A 17,609-nucleotide genomic window follows, 5' to 3' on the forward strand; every position below is an offset into this window, starting at 1 on the left:
CATTGGATACAATATTCATTGTCTCCATCAGTCATTGACACCAACAGTCTTTTGGTTCCAAAAGTCTTTTGACTCCAAATATATTTGGCTAGAATTCTTCGAGTCTAAGAGACTATGAGGCCACATGGCTACGAGTCTAAAATGATCTAGCTGGTTACAAGTTATACATGGCTCGTGAGGCTACAGAGCTACGAAGCCTCTAGAAAACGAGTTTACGTGACTGCGTGGATACAGGAATACAAGTCTACATGTCTACTTGACTAGGAAGCTACGAAGCTACTCGTCTACAAGGCTCTAATTGTCACATCTGTCTTCGACGGAATTTTCTCTTTTGCTCCAACTGCACCTTCAGCATTATTTTATAAGATTATAAGGCTACTTGCTTACGTAGCTTCAAGTCTACGAGGCTCCAATGCATCATGACTACGAGACTACGACTCATGAGGTTACGAGACTATGCGATTGCATGTCTTCAAGGTTACGTGATCGCGAGGCTATAGGACTACGAAGCTTCCAGAACGCATGGTTACGAGACTGCATGTCTAATTGGCCGCGCGGCTACGAAACTTCATGTCTCTAACTGTCTACAATAGCACTATTCAGTGGTGAGAGTTAATTTATCTCATGCAAAATATCCTGTTTAAAGTAGTGTCAATTATTGTCATCAGAAGACATCACGTGTTGCTTGCAGGTAAATAATATTTATTTCTTTTATGCGGGATGCGGGATGCTCACTATCGATCGCAGTAGAACGATGGCTTTGCCAGACTCTATGGAAAAGAAATTTTGTTCATCCAGTCAGTGTTTCACAGATTTCTCAAAGCATTTTATTAATTTGACTGAGTAATGATATTTTTATAAATTACACCTGATAAAAATATTGCAAGTTTTGATTTTAGTAGCAGAAAGTAACGAATTAAATGTAACTCCAAATAAAATGTCATGTCTCGTTAGACAAAAAAAAAATCCATGCAGAGAGCGGTTTATCAGAATAGTCAGAAGCACTTGAAGAAACCACAGGAATGATCGCAAAAACACGGGAAAAATTATCAAAATATTGACAAGAATAATCAGGAGCACACAGAGTAAACCATCATAATATTGGCAGGAATTATCAGGACCTTACGGAGAAATCTGGAAGAACAAAATTCCTTTTCCATAGAGTCAAGCAAAGCCATCGTTCTACTGCGATCGATAGTGAGCATCCCGCATTCCGCATAAAAGAAATATATATTATTTACCTGCAATCAACACGTGATGTCTTCTGATGACAATAATTGACACTACTTTAAACAGGATATTTTGCATGAGATAAATTAACTCTCACCACTGAATAGTGCTATTGTAGACAGTTAGAGACATGAAGTTTCGTAGCCGCGCGGCCAATTAGACATGCAGTCTCGTAACCATGCGTTCTGGAAGCTTCGTAGTCCTATAGCCTCGCGATCACGTAACCTTGAAGACATGCAATCGCATAGTCTCGTAACCTCATGAGTCGTAGTCTCGTAGTCATGATGCATTGGAGCCTCGTAGACTTGAAGCTACGTAAGCAAGTAGCCTTATAATCTTATAAAATAATGCTGAAGGTGCAGTTGGAGCAAAAGAGAAAATTCCGTCGAAGACAGATGTGACAATTAGAGCCTTGTAGACGAGTAGCTTCGTAGCTTCCTAGTCAAGTAGACATGTAGACTTGTATTCCTGTATCCACGCAGTCACGTTAACTCGTTTTCTAAAGGCTTCATAGCTCTGTTGCCTTACGAGCCATGTATAACTTGTAACCAGCAAGATCATTTTAGACTCGTAGCCATGTGGGCTCATAGTCTCTTAGACTCGAAGAATTCTAGCCAAATATATTTGGAGTCAAAAGACTTTTGGAACCAAAAGACTGTTGGTGTCAATGACTGATGGAGACAATGAATATTGTATCCAATGAATATTGGAGCCAACGAATATTGGAGTCAATTAATAATGGAGCCAATGAATATTGGAGCAAAAAGACTGTTGGAGTCAAAAGACTGGTGGAGCCTTTTGGAGCCTGTTGGAGCATTTGGAGCAATTGGAGCCAATTTATATTGGAGCCAATGAATATTGGAGCCAATGAATATTGGAGTTAGCGAATTAATGGAGCCAATGAATATTGGAGCCAATGAATATTGGAGCATTTGGAGCAATTGGAGCCAATTGATATTGTATCCCATGAATATTGGAGCCGATGAATATTGGAGCCGATGAATATTGGAGCCCATGAATATTTGAGCCAATGAATATTTGAGCCAATGAATATTTGAGCCAATGAATATTGGAGCCAATGAATATTGAAGCCAATGAATATTGGAGCCAATGAATATTGGAGTCGATGAATATTGGAGCCGATAAATATTGGAGCCGATGAATATTGGAGCCGATGAATATTGGAGCCGATGAATATTGGAGCCGATGAATATTGGAGTCGATGAATATTGGAGCCGATGAATATTGGAGCCGATGAATATTGTAGCCGATGAATATTGGAGCCGATGAATATTGGAGCCGATGAATATTGGAGCCAATGAATATTGGAGCCGATGAATATTGGAGCCGATGAATATTGGAACCAATGAATATTGGAGCGAGCGAATTCCTGGAGCCAATGAATATTAGAGTCAATGACAAATGTGCTGCCTTTTCGATGATGGTGCTACCATTTCGATGTCGATGCTTCCAAATGTGCCGCCTTTTCGATGGCGGTGCTTCCAAATGTGCTGCCTTTTCGTTGTCGGTGCTTCCAAATGTGCTGCCTTTTCTTTGGCGGTGCTGCCTTTTCGTTGTCGCTGCTTCCAAATATGCTGCCTTTTCGATGTCGGTGCTTCCAAATGTGCCGCCTTTTCGATGGCGGTGCTTCCAAATGTGCTGCCATTGCGATGTCGTTGCTTCAAAATGTGCTGGCTTTTTCGTTGGCGGTGCTGCCTTTACGTTGTCGGTGCTTCCAAATGATCTGTCTTTTTGTTGGCGTTGCTGCCTTTTCGTTGTTGGTGCTTCCTTTTTGATGATTGCCCGTAGTACAAAATTTTGTTATTGAATATGTACTAGTTTAAAACCTCTTGGTGTTACTAAAATATTTTTCAAGGTTACTTGGTCCTTTAGAATGTATAAAAATGTCACGATGGATTAATTGAATATAATTAGCTAACGACGAAGGTCATGCGGTCCTGAAATGACTACCCTATACGTCTAATAATACATGACTCGGTCTCATGGTCTGAAGACAATTGGCCTGTATGTGTGGCTTTGTACATGAACGGCTTGTATGTTATTCAGATTATTGAAAAATTAGACTTTCATTATAGGCTAATCGGCACTGTATTAATTCGTTGGTCAGGTATATTGACTTGAGTTGTTTTTCGTAGAGTGAATGATTAATAAACTCCTCGAAAGGTAATGGAAAACAGAATCTAAAATTTATTTAATAATTAGTTGCAACTGGCACTGGTCAAGAATCGAACCGTGGACAGGAATCCATCGATTCAATTTGTAAATTAATAATTGATTTTTTCGGAATCTTTTGGAATTTTTCCCGCATTTCTAGCTAAATAATTGCATGATTTCAAGATATCGGTCAAATTTCAAGATGGCGGGCACCTCAGTAGTAATAAATTATTACTGCACTGTAGCAGGTTAGAATAAAACTAGCATGATGGTAAGACGAGTACACAATATGGTGTCCTCCAACAGACGAAAACATGATGGTAGCAATGACCACTAGCATATGGTAGCTCCTGGTAGCAAGAACTGAACATAGCCTACAATGACGGATCCATGATGTTCATCAAGGTCAAAGATCAAGGTCACGGTAAAATTTTTAAGGCCTTGGTCAAATTTCAAGGTCAAGGTCAAAGATCAAGGTCACGGTAAAAATTTTAATGCCTAGGTCAAATTTCAAGGTCAAGGTCAAAGCTCAAGGTCAAGGTCAAAGTTTAATGCCAGCAGTCGAGGTTAAAGGTATTGAGAAAATTATACTAACATGTCGCTAGCACACTCTAGCAGACGAAAACAAGATGGCTGCCTCCAGCGGACAAAGACAAGATGGCGGACATGACGTCATACCAGCTTATGGTAAATACCTTGTTATTGGTGATGGTAGGTCAGTCTGTAGGTGGCTTCTGTGGAGGAAGGATCTGTTGTTTTTGTTTTTTAATTTTTGACCTCACCGGTTTCGAACCAAGGACGGGAATCGATATAATCAATCATAATTATATTAAGTTAATTTTTTGATGAATTTTGGATTTTTTTCCGATTTTCTAACATAAAAATTACGGATTTCCAAGAATGCATCTAAATTTCAAGATGGCGACCATAACGATAATTGCAACATTAATAGGATCCAATATGGCGGTCGTAACGTAAAGTGTAAGAATGACATGGTACTCAACCAAGATGGCGGGTGTAACGAAATATGCAACATTTATATAATCCAAGATCGCGACCGTAACGATAACTGCAACAGTGGTTTTTAAGATTTTTATTATTTATTCGATTAAATAATTTTTTTAATGGCGGGCGTAACGGAAAATGCAACGGTGACGTCATCATCCAAAATGGCGGAAAACACAAAGCCGGAATGTTCGAGAAAACAAAATTACGTCATCCAAGATGGCGGATACAAAATGGCCGTCGGGGTCAAAGGTCAAGGTCACGTCCTGATAGAGGCTTAACTGAGGCTTGAGTTAAGGATGCTTAAGCCTCTATCAGGACATTTCTAGCCTCTGGGATTTTTATGGAATAAAACGGGAAATTTTCCCTCGAAACGGGAATTTTTCCCTCAAAACGGGAAATTTTTTTTTCAAACGGGAATTTTTGAGTCATTTTGAGTCAATTTTGAGGAATTTTGAGGAATTTTGAGTCAAAAATGGCCGCCGTGACGTCACAATCCAAGATGGTGGACACCGACACCACACACCACAGCCTGAAGCCTGCCGCAGCTCCGTAATTCATATACTACTGGTTTCCTATCTTTTTTTCAATCCTTAGTAAATGCAACAAAAATTATATTAGGAAAAATATTATTTAATAAATCATGTTCAGAATTCTAAAAGCAGCTTAGATTCTTCGTTTACCAGCTTCATTTAAGCCGATATGGCCGCCAATTTTTAAATTTGTATTTATTGAATTTTAAATTCGAAAAAAAAATTACACAGTGGTTACACATTTGACACACAGTACACACATGATACACAATGGACACACAGTACACTCAGGACACATATTGGACACACAGTGCACACACTGAACACACATTAGGTACACACAGTACACACACTGGACATACAATGGACACACAGGTCACACTGTACATGAAATGTACGCACAGTACTCACAGTACACACCGGACACACAATGTACACGCACACAGGACACAACAGTCATTGGCTCCAGCTATCTTAGGTCTAGCTGCTATTGGGCTACGAGAATATGTGGCTACGAAGCTGCAAGAATACAGAACTGCGAGACTACAAAGCTTCAACTGGCTACGAGGCTAAAATACTACTAGACTACAAGTCTACGAAAATACGAGGCTACATTTCTACGAGGCTTCGAGACTTCTTGGCTCTAACTGTTGTTGACTCCATTCAGCTGCGAAAGTTAGTTGATCACATGCAAAATAAATTGTTGTAAGAAGTTGCGATTCTGCAAAACAGGTGTTGAGGTAAAAAAAAAAATATTTTTTAAATGGGTTGCGGGATGCTCACTAACGATCGCAAAAGAATGAAGTCTTCGCTAGACATCAAGGAGTAGGAAGTTTATATTTCATGATAGTGCTTCTAAGCTGTCTCAGGGCAATTTATTTAACGATGTAATAATTTTTTTTGTTTAATTTTGCTGGATAAAAAATATGTTTAATGATAATTTAATATCAGAAATTCAAAATTTAAATGTAACTCTGAATAAAATTACGTGATCATTGAGTAAAAAAAATTTGTGCAGAGATTTATTTCTCATAAATAACCAGAAGCACTCGCAGAATATCAGCAGAAGTCTCGATAGGAATAATAAGGAGCACACGAAGAATACCATCAAAATATTGACAGGAAAGTTCAGGAGCACACGGAGAAAACCAATTTTTTTTCTCGATAGTATCACAACACAGAATAAAAATTTAAAATAAAATAATACAAAATAATACAAAATTTATAGCAAATTGCCAAAAATTCTCGCTTTTACTAGAACCCTATCCTTGCTTAACAAAACAGTTCACAAGTTGGCATTGTTCAATTATAAACAAATGTAAATAGAGATCAAGAAAAAATAAATTAAAGATTTATATATTTTTAAAGGTTATTTTCAGTTATTTAGAACGCTGAACTATTTTCCCTGAAACTAATATTGCCACTAATTAACTAGCATTCATTAGCACTATAGGTGCAGAAAAGTACATAAAAGTGCAAAAACAAGGAAACTAACTTGAGCACCCATAAAGAAAACCGGGTCTTTTTACATAAAATAAAATTATTAATTAAAATATTATCATACTTCTAGCAAATACATAAAAGACAACAGTCATTACATAAATACAGAAAAATCACACTGTAAACCACTGAAAACTTACTGTCCATTATCTATATTAATTCAAATGATATGTTCTTAAATATTTTAAATGTCTGAAAGTACTTCACCAATTTCTTTGGAATTTTGAAACAACATTCAATTTGAATACATACGTGTTGTAATACACTATGCCACACATGTAACAGGTAAAATAAGATAGAAAAAATATATACATAAATTAATGTTTGTATGTTTGGGTACTATTTTATAAAGACAAACATATAGATAGGAATATATAGACATAGAGACATAGGGATATAGAGAGGTACAGAGCTTAACAGAGTGATATACAAATATATTGAGGGAAAGAGCAAGGGATATATAGATTTATATAGAGATGTAGAGAGATATTGGGAGATGTATTAATATATAGATAGAAACATAGATACATTGAAAATTATAGAGTGAAAGTGATATGATTGGATAGTTGTAAATTGATGTAAAAGGGATTGGGATAGTAGTATATAATAGCCGGTCCGAGCCCAGGCTTCAGGCTGAGGTGTCAGGTGCCGATGTCAGCCATCTTGGGTTATGAAGTAACGGCGGACATTGGAGGACTATGGCCTTGACCTTGACCTTGACCTTTACATTTGACCTTGTCCCCGGCGGCTATATGGAATCCGTAATCACAATCTTGGATTCCACCATTAAGAATTTCAAATCCACCATTTTGTTTTCTAGAAATTTCCTCAGTTTTGTTTTCTAGAATGATCCGCCATTTAAATTATGACATCACCATTACTATTTTCGTTATGGCAGCCGTCTTGAAAATCAGTAATTATTTAGCTACAAATTCGGGAAAAATTCTAATAGTAAAAAGTTAAAAAACATTTTTTTTAAAATTTCCGCAATCTTGAATAAAAATATTACCGTGGCACATTTCGTTATGGTTTCCCTCTTGGATTCTAGAAACTTTGCATTTTTCGTTATGCCCACTACCACCACCATCTTGGATGTGTTTGATCTCATAGTTGCACTTTTAGTTATTGTCACCCTCTTAGATTCTAAATAATTGGAATTTTCCATACGGCAGCCATCTTGAAAATCTGTAATTACTATCCAAAATATTCGGAAAAATTTAAAAATTATTAAAAAGTTAATTAATTAAATTTTAATAAAATATTCATTTACATAATGGATTCTTATATTCAAACCTGGCGAGAGCAAAAATTTGACTACAAATCTTTCCTCCAGGGAAGCCACCAACAGACTTACCTCCCACCAATAATGCCTATGTGTATGTACATCGTCAGATAGTATGACGTGACGCCCGCCATCATCTTGTTTTCGTCTGCCAGAGTGTGCAATCATTATGTTATTTGAATTATTACCCAATAGAGTGCAGTAATTTTATATCCCCAGGACGCCCGCCATCTTGACATTTGGTCGCCATCTTTGAAATTCATAATAATGTTGCTAGAAATTCGGGTAAAGTTCCAAAATTCATGTTTAAAATTGTGCAATATATAAACTGATTGATTCGATCGGTTCCTGTCCTTTGTTCGATACTTGATCAATGCCAAAAAATTATTTTTTTGTAAAAATTTTATTTAATAAAAGCAGATTAATTTCTTAGTCTTTCAGCCTCCAGTAAGCCGATGATAACATATATGCCACCATCTTGGAAATTTATATTTATTAAGCCAGAAATTCAGAAAAGAGTACAAAATTCATTTTAAAAAATCAGAAAATAATTAATTGGATTATTTAATCATTAGTCTTTGCTCTATCCAAAAAAAGATAATATTCGGTAAAAAAAAAAAAACCTCTAAAATATGGTGGAAAATCGTTAAACAGACTTCAATTCCTCTACTAAAAATTTCAGTAAGCCGATGATAACACATTGGTCGCAACCTTGGAAATCCATAGATAATATTTGACCTAGAAATTCGGAAAAAAAATCCAAAAAAATTAAAGGAAAAATTCAAAAAAATCATATATTAATATAAGATTGACTCAAAAGTTTTCCCATCTTGGTTTGATTCTCGACCAGTGATAAGAGTAATTAAATCATAAGATAAATTTTAAATTCTGTTTCCCATAACCTTTCGTGGAGTTTATTAATAATTCTCTCTACAAAAAAAAGACTATATACAAGATACCTGTCCGAAAAATTAAATCAGTTATCTCGCTGCCGAACACGGAATATTATTTTAATGCATTTAATACATTCCAAATAAATCATGTAGAATGCTATACTTTTCCATAATGGTTTGTAATATTAAAAACTTGTTTCTGAGAAACTTTTAGAAAAAAATTATAAGATTTACAAACAATTTGAAACGATTTGGTGTTATGCCTACATAGGGAGTTATGAATTAAATTTTATATTTTAACCGCTATTTTTATCCACCCTTGCAATGGTTGGATAATTTTAGAAATTTATTGACAGATGTTTAAGATAATAACTGTTAGGTATACAAACAATTGAACGGATTTGATAATATGCCTACTAAGGGAATAATTAATATTTTTGTAATTCAACCCCTGTTATTCCACCCTTGCAGTAATGGTGTAAGATGTATAAAAATCATTTTAGACGAAAGTTGATAATAATAATTTTTGGTTTTATAATCAATTAGAACGAATTTAATACTGTACATGTTACGGTTCTTATGATTTTTTATTCGATCCATGTAATAGGAAACAGCATTTAATTTGATTTTAAGCTTTAGTTACGCTTATCACTGCTCGAGAATCAAACCAAGGATGGATATCGATTGAATAACTCATTATTTTAATAAGTGAGATTTTTTATATATTTAGAAATTTTTTCGAATTTCTAGATCAACAAATACAAATTTCCAAGATGGCGAGCATGTCGGCTTACTGGAGGCTGGCAGACTACGCACTTAAGCCGCTTTCAGGAATTTGTACATTATTTATTAATTTAGTTTTTGTTTGAAATATTTTTTTTTCATCGATGAAATACTAAACCATGTTCGGGAATCGATCGCATCAATTATTATTTTCACAAATGTTTTGGATAATTTTTGGAAATTTACCCAAAATTGTAGCTTAAAAATTACAGATTTACAAGGAAGAGGGCGCCCTGGAAATTTATAATTACTGCACTCTAGTGGGTAAAAATTAAACTAACATGGTGGTAGCGCCATCTAGCAAACGAAAACCAGATGGTGGAATTGACGTCAGATGGCGATATATATACCTTGACATTAGTGGTAGATGGTCAGTCTGTGGGTGGCTTCCGTGGAGGAAGGATGTGTTGCTATTTTAATTTTTGTCCTGGCCCGGTTCGAACAGAGGACTCTGGACTCCTTGTTTTAATTGCATATATTATTAAAATTTTATTGTAAATATATTTAAATATTTTTTTTTTAAATTTACATTTTTGCCATTATTTCTAACTGAATAATTACGTATTATTAGTATGGCAGACGTGACATAATATTATGAAACTAGCAAACCTTTATTATTAAAATTGTATATAATTTTTTTTTATTAATTTTAAATTATTGCCCAATTCTCTAGCATAAAAATACGTTTTTTCATGATGGCGGCCATAACGAAAAGTGCAATGATGAAGTCATAATTCAAAATGGCGGCCATGACAACTTAATGGTCGAGTTCATGACCGCTGCAGTTATGTCCGGCTTACTCATGGAAAATTTAAGCAGTTTTGGAGACATTATGTTTTTTTCTAAGGCAAAAGTCTTTTGAGGATTTCGAATTCCAAATGTTTGTATATTTTTTGGGTTATATCTCTCGAAATAGGTATTTTTGATTTATCTTTTATATTAATTTGTTGGTTCTTTTTCCCTAAATCTGGTAATTTTGGACGGATTTTGGGCAAATTTTGAGGAATTTTGAGTCAAATTGGTAATTTTTGGAAAATTTTAAAGTTCGATGTTAAGGTCAAGGTTCAATATAAAGGTTATCCTAATTGGCCGCCGTGACTTCAGATTCCAAGATGGCTGCCAGTGTCGCTGCCTTCACACCTAGAACCCATGCGCCGGACCAGCCAACATATAGCCACTACGAGTATTATTTTTTAACTATATTGATTTTCTTTGTCTATGAATGATAACATTTAAAACTTTGTATTTTCTATCACTATAACTATAACTATTTTTGATTTCGATTAATTTGGTGTTCATACTGAGAATCTTCTATATAAACTGCATTTAAGAAATGAATATTTATGGATTGCTGCAAGAAATTATCATGTAGGACTTAACTGCATGTTTCCGGTGTGACGAACAACGTTCGCGGTGGTAAAATTTTGTTACGTAACTAGGAAACGTTGATACTACCACTGTAAAAAAGTTCAAGTTGGGATAACAATTCATATATTAAAATCCTTTCATAAGAAGGAAATTATCTCCAGGCCGAGCGACTCCGGCATCGCTGCAGTACAATACACTACCACGCCTGTAACGCTTCAGCCATCAGATATATTGCGTCCGACCCTCAAAAATGTAATATTTTTAATTTTAAGATACCTATATGTAACAACATTTTCAAAAGTGATTTTTTACGTCCACCCTTTCTTGTTTTCATAATCGGTACTTTTATTCTTGGGGGAATTTGAGTAATATATTTTTTATGTATTGTTTAATAGTTTGTATATATAAAAAAATTATTTAATTTTTTTTAATTTTCATTAAAAATAATTCTGTGAAATATTTTTATTTTGTTTACTTAAAGTATTCTCTAATAATTACTTTTACGGAATGAATTATTGTGAAGCACTGCAAGAAGTTTTTAATTAGGGTTAACTGCATGTTTTCCATGTCACACACAAGGTTTACGAATGTAAACTTTTCACTTGTAATCGAAAACGTTGATATTATCTGTGTACTAAACTTCATTTCGGGAACAATTTTCCAGAGATTAAAAATTCTTCGATTTCGTGGGAGCGAAAGTCACCCCGCCCTTGCGGCTGTAGCACTGTCGCAGTGCGCACACAACACTGCTAGCTCGGAGCGCTCTAGCCATTCAATGAATTACGCTAGCCTCTTGTAAAATATTTCACTTAAAAGCTTAATAAATATGCAGAAACTTTTGTTGTAGTGAGTATAACCGCGGAAACTTTATTTTTATCAGAATCCTGTTTTAATGTCCATGACTGCGATCAAAAAACTTATTTCATAAATTATTGACTTAAATCTTACTTTAAATAATAACACTTAAAACATTTTTCGACAGTATTGTGGTAAATTTATGGAGACCCTACGCTAAAAAAAAAAAAAAATGCCTAAACGTGAAGTGCATTTGAATGAAAAGCTGTAAGTCGCTGTCATCTAGGAATAAACTACACGTTTTCGGTGTTACGTACAAGGTCCACTTCGGTAAACTTTCGGTATGTTATTAAGCATAGTCGATTCTATCACTGTGCAAATATTCAGCTTTGGACCAATGTTCCGCATGGTTGAAAGCCTCATACTTGCTGCCGGTCGCCTCGACCTAGTCGCCCAGCGGGGACGGCGCGGCCTGCTTCCGCAGCCAGCACGTAATTCGATACGGGCAGGGTCCGTGCCGGGGGGTAGGGGGTTATCACAACTGGCTCATGTTTAATGGATCAGCCGTAATGGGCCGCCGCGGCCCTCGCTAACAGATGCAAGTCAGTCAAAACGGCGCTGTCTAGGAGCACGCGAGGGTTGTAGGGACACGACGACGGCTGGTGGGGGGTGGTGTATGAGTGGCAGCTAGTAGGGGAGGGGGTGAATCATGCCCCCTTCCCCGCGGAGTTGCACTTGGAGCAAGGTGCCCCCCACCCCCCCCCCCCCCTGCGGAGGACGACAAGCTGGTATCAATCAGCTGCAAGTGGGGTGTCGTGTAAGCGGTGGCGTCCGGGAGTGTGTGTGCTCCGAGGACATGGAGATTTTTAATTGTTACTCCGGATGCATATCGCCTATTGCTGATGGCGGAGGCGGCGTGAACATAGGTTCGAGGGAGTAACGAACTCTTAAAATCAAACATGTTCACAAATATTTAAACATTTCTTACTTATGTCTTCTATGTAAAATGGATGGATAAAATATTTAAACTTACGACACCACTTCAAAAATTATTAAAATGAACTAATTATATTTAAATTGTATAATTAACAAGAAAAGTGTTATTTTTTCACAATAAAGTGTAATATAATTTTAACTTTTATTTATTATACATTTTTTATCTATCATTACATAATGTATAGTATACATATTATATAGTAAATATATAATAATAAAAAATTTATATATAATATACAATATAAAAATCAATTATACTATTGTATTCATTATATCTTTATAATATAATTATAATTCCGCTTCTTATGATTAAAAAAGTGATTTTAAGACACTTGTTGATTACTTATGATTTCAAAATAAAAATTAATCAAATAAAACATTATACACCTTATCTCGAAGGGGCAGGAAATGTAAGCCTCAAAAAAATTTCGGGGTGTAAACGAAGATTACAATACTTCCGAACTTATATTTTTAATTACGTAACATTGAAATGTAATTAAATTTAAAACAATTTTTTTAACTTTATTAATGCTGGATAAAGTGGACACTTTTGGATCCAACCATTTTCTCACGTCATTTTGAAACTGTCACATTGCGTGGTGACAGAAGGAACGTTAATATGAAACTATTTTTTTAAAAACTCTATGGTAAACTGTGTAAATCATTCAATAAAGAAACATTTTACTTAAAAATTGTCGAATCACTCTTCATTTATAAGTTTAGGGTGGTTTTACAATGAACTAAATTAATTACACTGACTTGAATAATATTTGAAATTTTTCGTACTTAGTTTGTATATTTTTAGCCAATGTGTTTTAATTTAACTCCATGGGGCATTATTGGGTTGTAGTTCAAACATAAAAAAAGAAATTTGCAAACATTATTTTATTTCACTTCCATGAATAACGTTTATTAAAATAAACAATATTAAGTGGATAAAAATTTTACTAATTTTTTTAGTGTTCCTGTTATAGTTTCCTAAGATATTTTAGGTTTTGGAATACGGCTAATCACTTGCACAAATTACCTCTATACATAAAGTGGGTTCTAACATTGAATTAATTCTATACAATTTTTTTAAGTAAGAACGAGAAAAATGTCATATATTTAGAGCTATTATGCCTCCTAAAAGAGGCATAATTTTATTTTATTTATTTTAAATATCATCCAACAGATCGGTTGTAGGAAAAAATAGAGGATGAAGAACTAAACATTCATAACCCTCTTAGGAGTTACAATATCAAACACATTTGAAGTTGTTGTAACCCATTTAAATATTATCCAAAACATTTGACAGAAACCAGTTTAAATACGACCAACCAATACTGTATAAGATAAAAAATAGGTGTTTAAGAGCAAAAACGTATCTTTACAGTATCAAATTCGTTTGGAATTATTTTAAGCTATTTAAATACTCCCTAAAAATGTTTTTTGAAACTATTTAAATGTGACTAGCCATTACTGCAACGCGGAGGAAGAATAGTGATTTAAGAAAAATAATTTTAACTTCCCTGGTGGGCTCAGTATCAAATTTGTATAAAATTACTGTACACGTTCTAAATATTATATAAACTGTAATCGGTAACAATTTTTGATAAGGCTTAACCTTACTTAGGGTGCAGGACAAAATAAAATAAATTTTATTCCCTTGTTAGACTCAAAATTGAGCCTGTTCAATCTTTGCTGTAAATATTACGAAATTTTTTGTCTGGAACATTTTGGTTACAGTAACTTATGTTTCTTATTTTATTAAAGCAAATTGTTGCGATATTTTCATGGGTGTGTTTAATACTGGTGGCACAGCAAATAACCTAAGTATCTTTGACAGTTCAATGCTTAATGCCAAGATATTTTTATCGACAATACTTCAGAAATCCTACGGAAATTCTGGATAAACTAAATTTTTGATAATGCTTTAGTTCCATTGAATATACAAACATGTTGGTTATATCGTATTTGAATATTTAGGAACATAAGAAGTGGTGTGCATGAAAAACCCTTTTCAAATATTTTTTTAACTATCAATTATTCTATAAAGTTCTAGAAGATTCCAGAATGTTCCTAAATGTGCAGTTAACTATGAACGGCACCTGTAGGCCGTTCTGAAAGAAATTTTTGTATTCAGGGGTTAAGATATATGATTTAATGAGTACAATATGTTGTTTCATTTTTTAAGAGGGTCTTTAAATAATTTACATTAATGGAAAGTAGTTTTATAGTAGTGTTGGGGACTGTGGGTGAATAATGGATTTATACTAGTCCTACTAACTTCTCAACTGCCTCCCTTACGATGTAGGGGTTATAAGAAATGACAGTACGTCGTACGTGCAAGGGTGTAAGTAAGCACACTAGTATATTACATATTACCATACTCCCGAATTGGGTTACTATCGGAAACCAAATTAACTCTTTCTTTAATGTTCTTCATTAACAATTGCGCAGTGCTGTACGACGCTAATCGTCTGCGAGATGTCAGCGTACTGCGCCTACTCAATATGAGGCACTGTAACGAAAAGAGCGAAAATGATACCACATTAATTAAAAAATTGAAACAAAGAAAATATTAATTGTGCTGGCTCTTTTTTAACTGAAGTTAAACAGAAACTGCGGCAATTAGAAAGTTAAATTTTTACCTTTTGCCTTACTGTCGTCAATAGCATTACGGTGATGTCACCTGAAAACTTCAATTTACAAGTTCTTACAACAGTAGAAATACCAGCTACAAATACACATATTAAGGTTGTAAGAGTCACTAAGAGCTATTTTAAATTTAACAAACCCGATTTACAGATGAACAAAACGTAAAATACAGCGCTTAATTATTTTTAAAAATAATATAAGGTGTTTAAGAGATAGGGTCAGTACTTCTAGTTTGAATCACGATGGCGCCTTGGACTATGAGTTCTAAATCAGTCCAGTTCTTTGACTTAAGAAAAATTACTCTTCAATGTTTAACAAGAAAATGTTTATAGTAATGAAAGTCATCTTCAGTCCAGCGTTTGTCAGCATAAGTCGCCGCCCATGATTGCCGCTGTAGCTTATTCGCAACTTGCCATAGTTTCCGCTCTTGTGCAGTGACGGTGCGGCCCCTCGTGTTGTCACTGCTCCAGGTTGGCACAGCGGAGTCCCGTCCCGCAGCACTCGTTCCCGCTGTTTTCCCGGTCCGGGTGTTGTCCCTGAAGATAGCTGTGCAGCTCCTGACGAAACTGCTGTCCACTCGTTCTCCGGGACGAGCTGGTGCTCCTGGGATTGCTGCCTCGGATAAGCCATAGTCCTGAAACTGATGTCACTGGCCACGCGTGGCTGTCGACTGTTGTGCTGGGAGCTTATGTCATCAAGTCCGTGCATGTCACCGCCGAGCTGTCCCGTCTGTTGCAAAGCCGCGCCCTTGTAGTAGTTGCTCGCGCCGCGGCTATCCCTCTCTGCCTGCGGACGAGTCTACGACGAAGTGCCTGTCTACTCCCACCGTGCTTGCGTGACATCCACGTCCAAGTCCTCTGCAGGCCTGGTCCGTGCTTCAAGGCGGGCTAGTGACGTCTCGACGGTCAGCGCGCTGGCGTCAGGCGCTCCCTAGTGAAGCGCGCTTCCTTCTCCGGCGGCAGCGCCGTGCTTGCGGCCCCTGAGGCCGGGTATTTATATTTGTTGGCTTTAACTGGCCAATCAGAGTGCTCAATTGGAAAAATGCCGCAATGCGAACACATATCGGCGGGTTGCGGACACATCAGGATACAGCAGAGGAGTTTGGCGGGCTGCCTAACTCTCAGGCGTGCACCGTTGACGCTCGTAGGCGTCTGCGCTGCCACTCGAGTCACTGCGATGGTGCGCTTGGTTCAGAGGACCGTTCACACCGTCACACTCAGGTACTGAAGATGAGATCTTTTCCAGACCAGTGAATGAGCTGTTTAACAGACACAAGCAAATGATCGTGGATGGCATTACGACTTATATTAGTGTAAGCACGAAATCATTCATTATATCCTTAATTACAATAAAGTGTCAGATTATTACGGTATTCATCATTAGTCATTCAAGTCACTCAGAGAAGGAATGGTACTGCATAGCATGTTCACAATAGTGAGGGGAGGAAATTAATTTACTATCATAATTGTGATAGAAGATAAAATGTTCGTCTGCCGTTTCACCCTTAACTGTTCCCAAAGGATTGAAGATTATACAAATGTCGTCAGAAATAAGTCAACACAACTCCCTCAGCGAGCAAGGTATTTAGGGGCAGTGTTTTGGAATTTTATATATATAACCTTTGGAGGTAATAAAATTGGAAGAAGAAAATGATATGTTCTGACACCGTATCATATTTCTTAATGGCCATTTTACTACAGTAACTAACAACGCATTGACAAATACAAAGGTCGCGTCTAGACCAAGTTTTTCCTTCGAACCTTTTTGTTATCTTTTATTTTGGTATTGTCATTCATTGCCTTATGGCAAAGTTTTAGTTTGAAGAATATATATTGCCTGCTGAGGGATTTGGGTTGACTTATTTCTGACGACAGTGGTATAATCTCGAATACTTTGGGAGCAGTTATGGGTGAAATGGCAGACCCACATCTTGTCTTCTATCAAAATTATAATAGTAAATTAATTTCCTCCCCTCACTTTCGTACACTAGCGATGCAGTACCATTCTTTCTCTGAGCGACTTGAATAACTAATGATGAATAACGTAATATGCTGACACTTTTTATTTCTTATATATATAAATTAAAAAATATTGTGGCAAAAATTAAAATAAAAACCAGAATTAAATTAGATTAAGTCAAATATTTTTAGAACAGTTTCTTCAGGAAAAGGTTATTTATACATTATATATGTGTGTATATATGTGTGTATATATATGTATATATATGTAAATATATATATATATGTTGTGTGTACGTGTGTGGTTCTTTGATAAGAAAAAAATGTTTACTAGCAAATATGTATCCTAATACATATGAAATTTGATGAAGAATAGAGAAAATACATGAAGATAAAAATAAAATTTCCAATTGTATGGTTTTGTCTACAAAAATGTAAAATAAACACGCTG

This window comes from Bacillus rossius, chromosome 1 (assembly GCF_032445375.1).
Source record: "Bacillus rossius redtenbacheri isolate Brsri chromosome 1, Brsri_v3, whole genome shotgun sequence".
Classification (NCBI taxonomy): Eukaryota; Metazoa; Arthropoda; class Insecta; order Phasmatodea; family Bacillidae; genus Bacillus; species Bacillus rossius.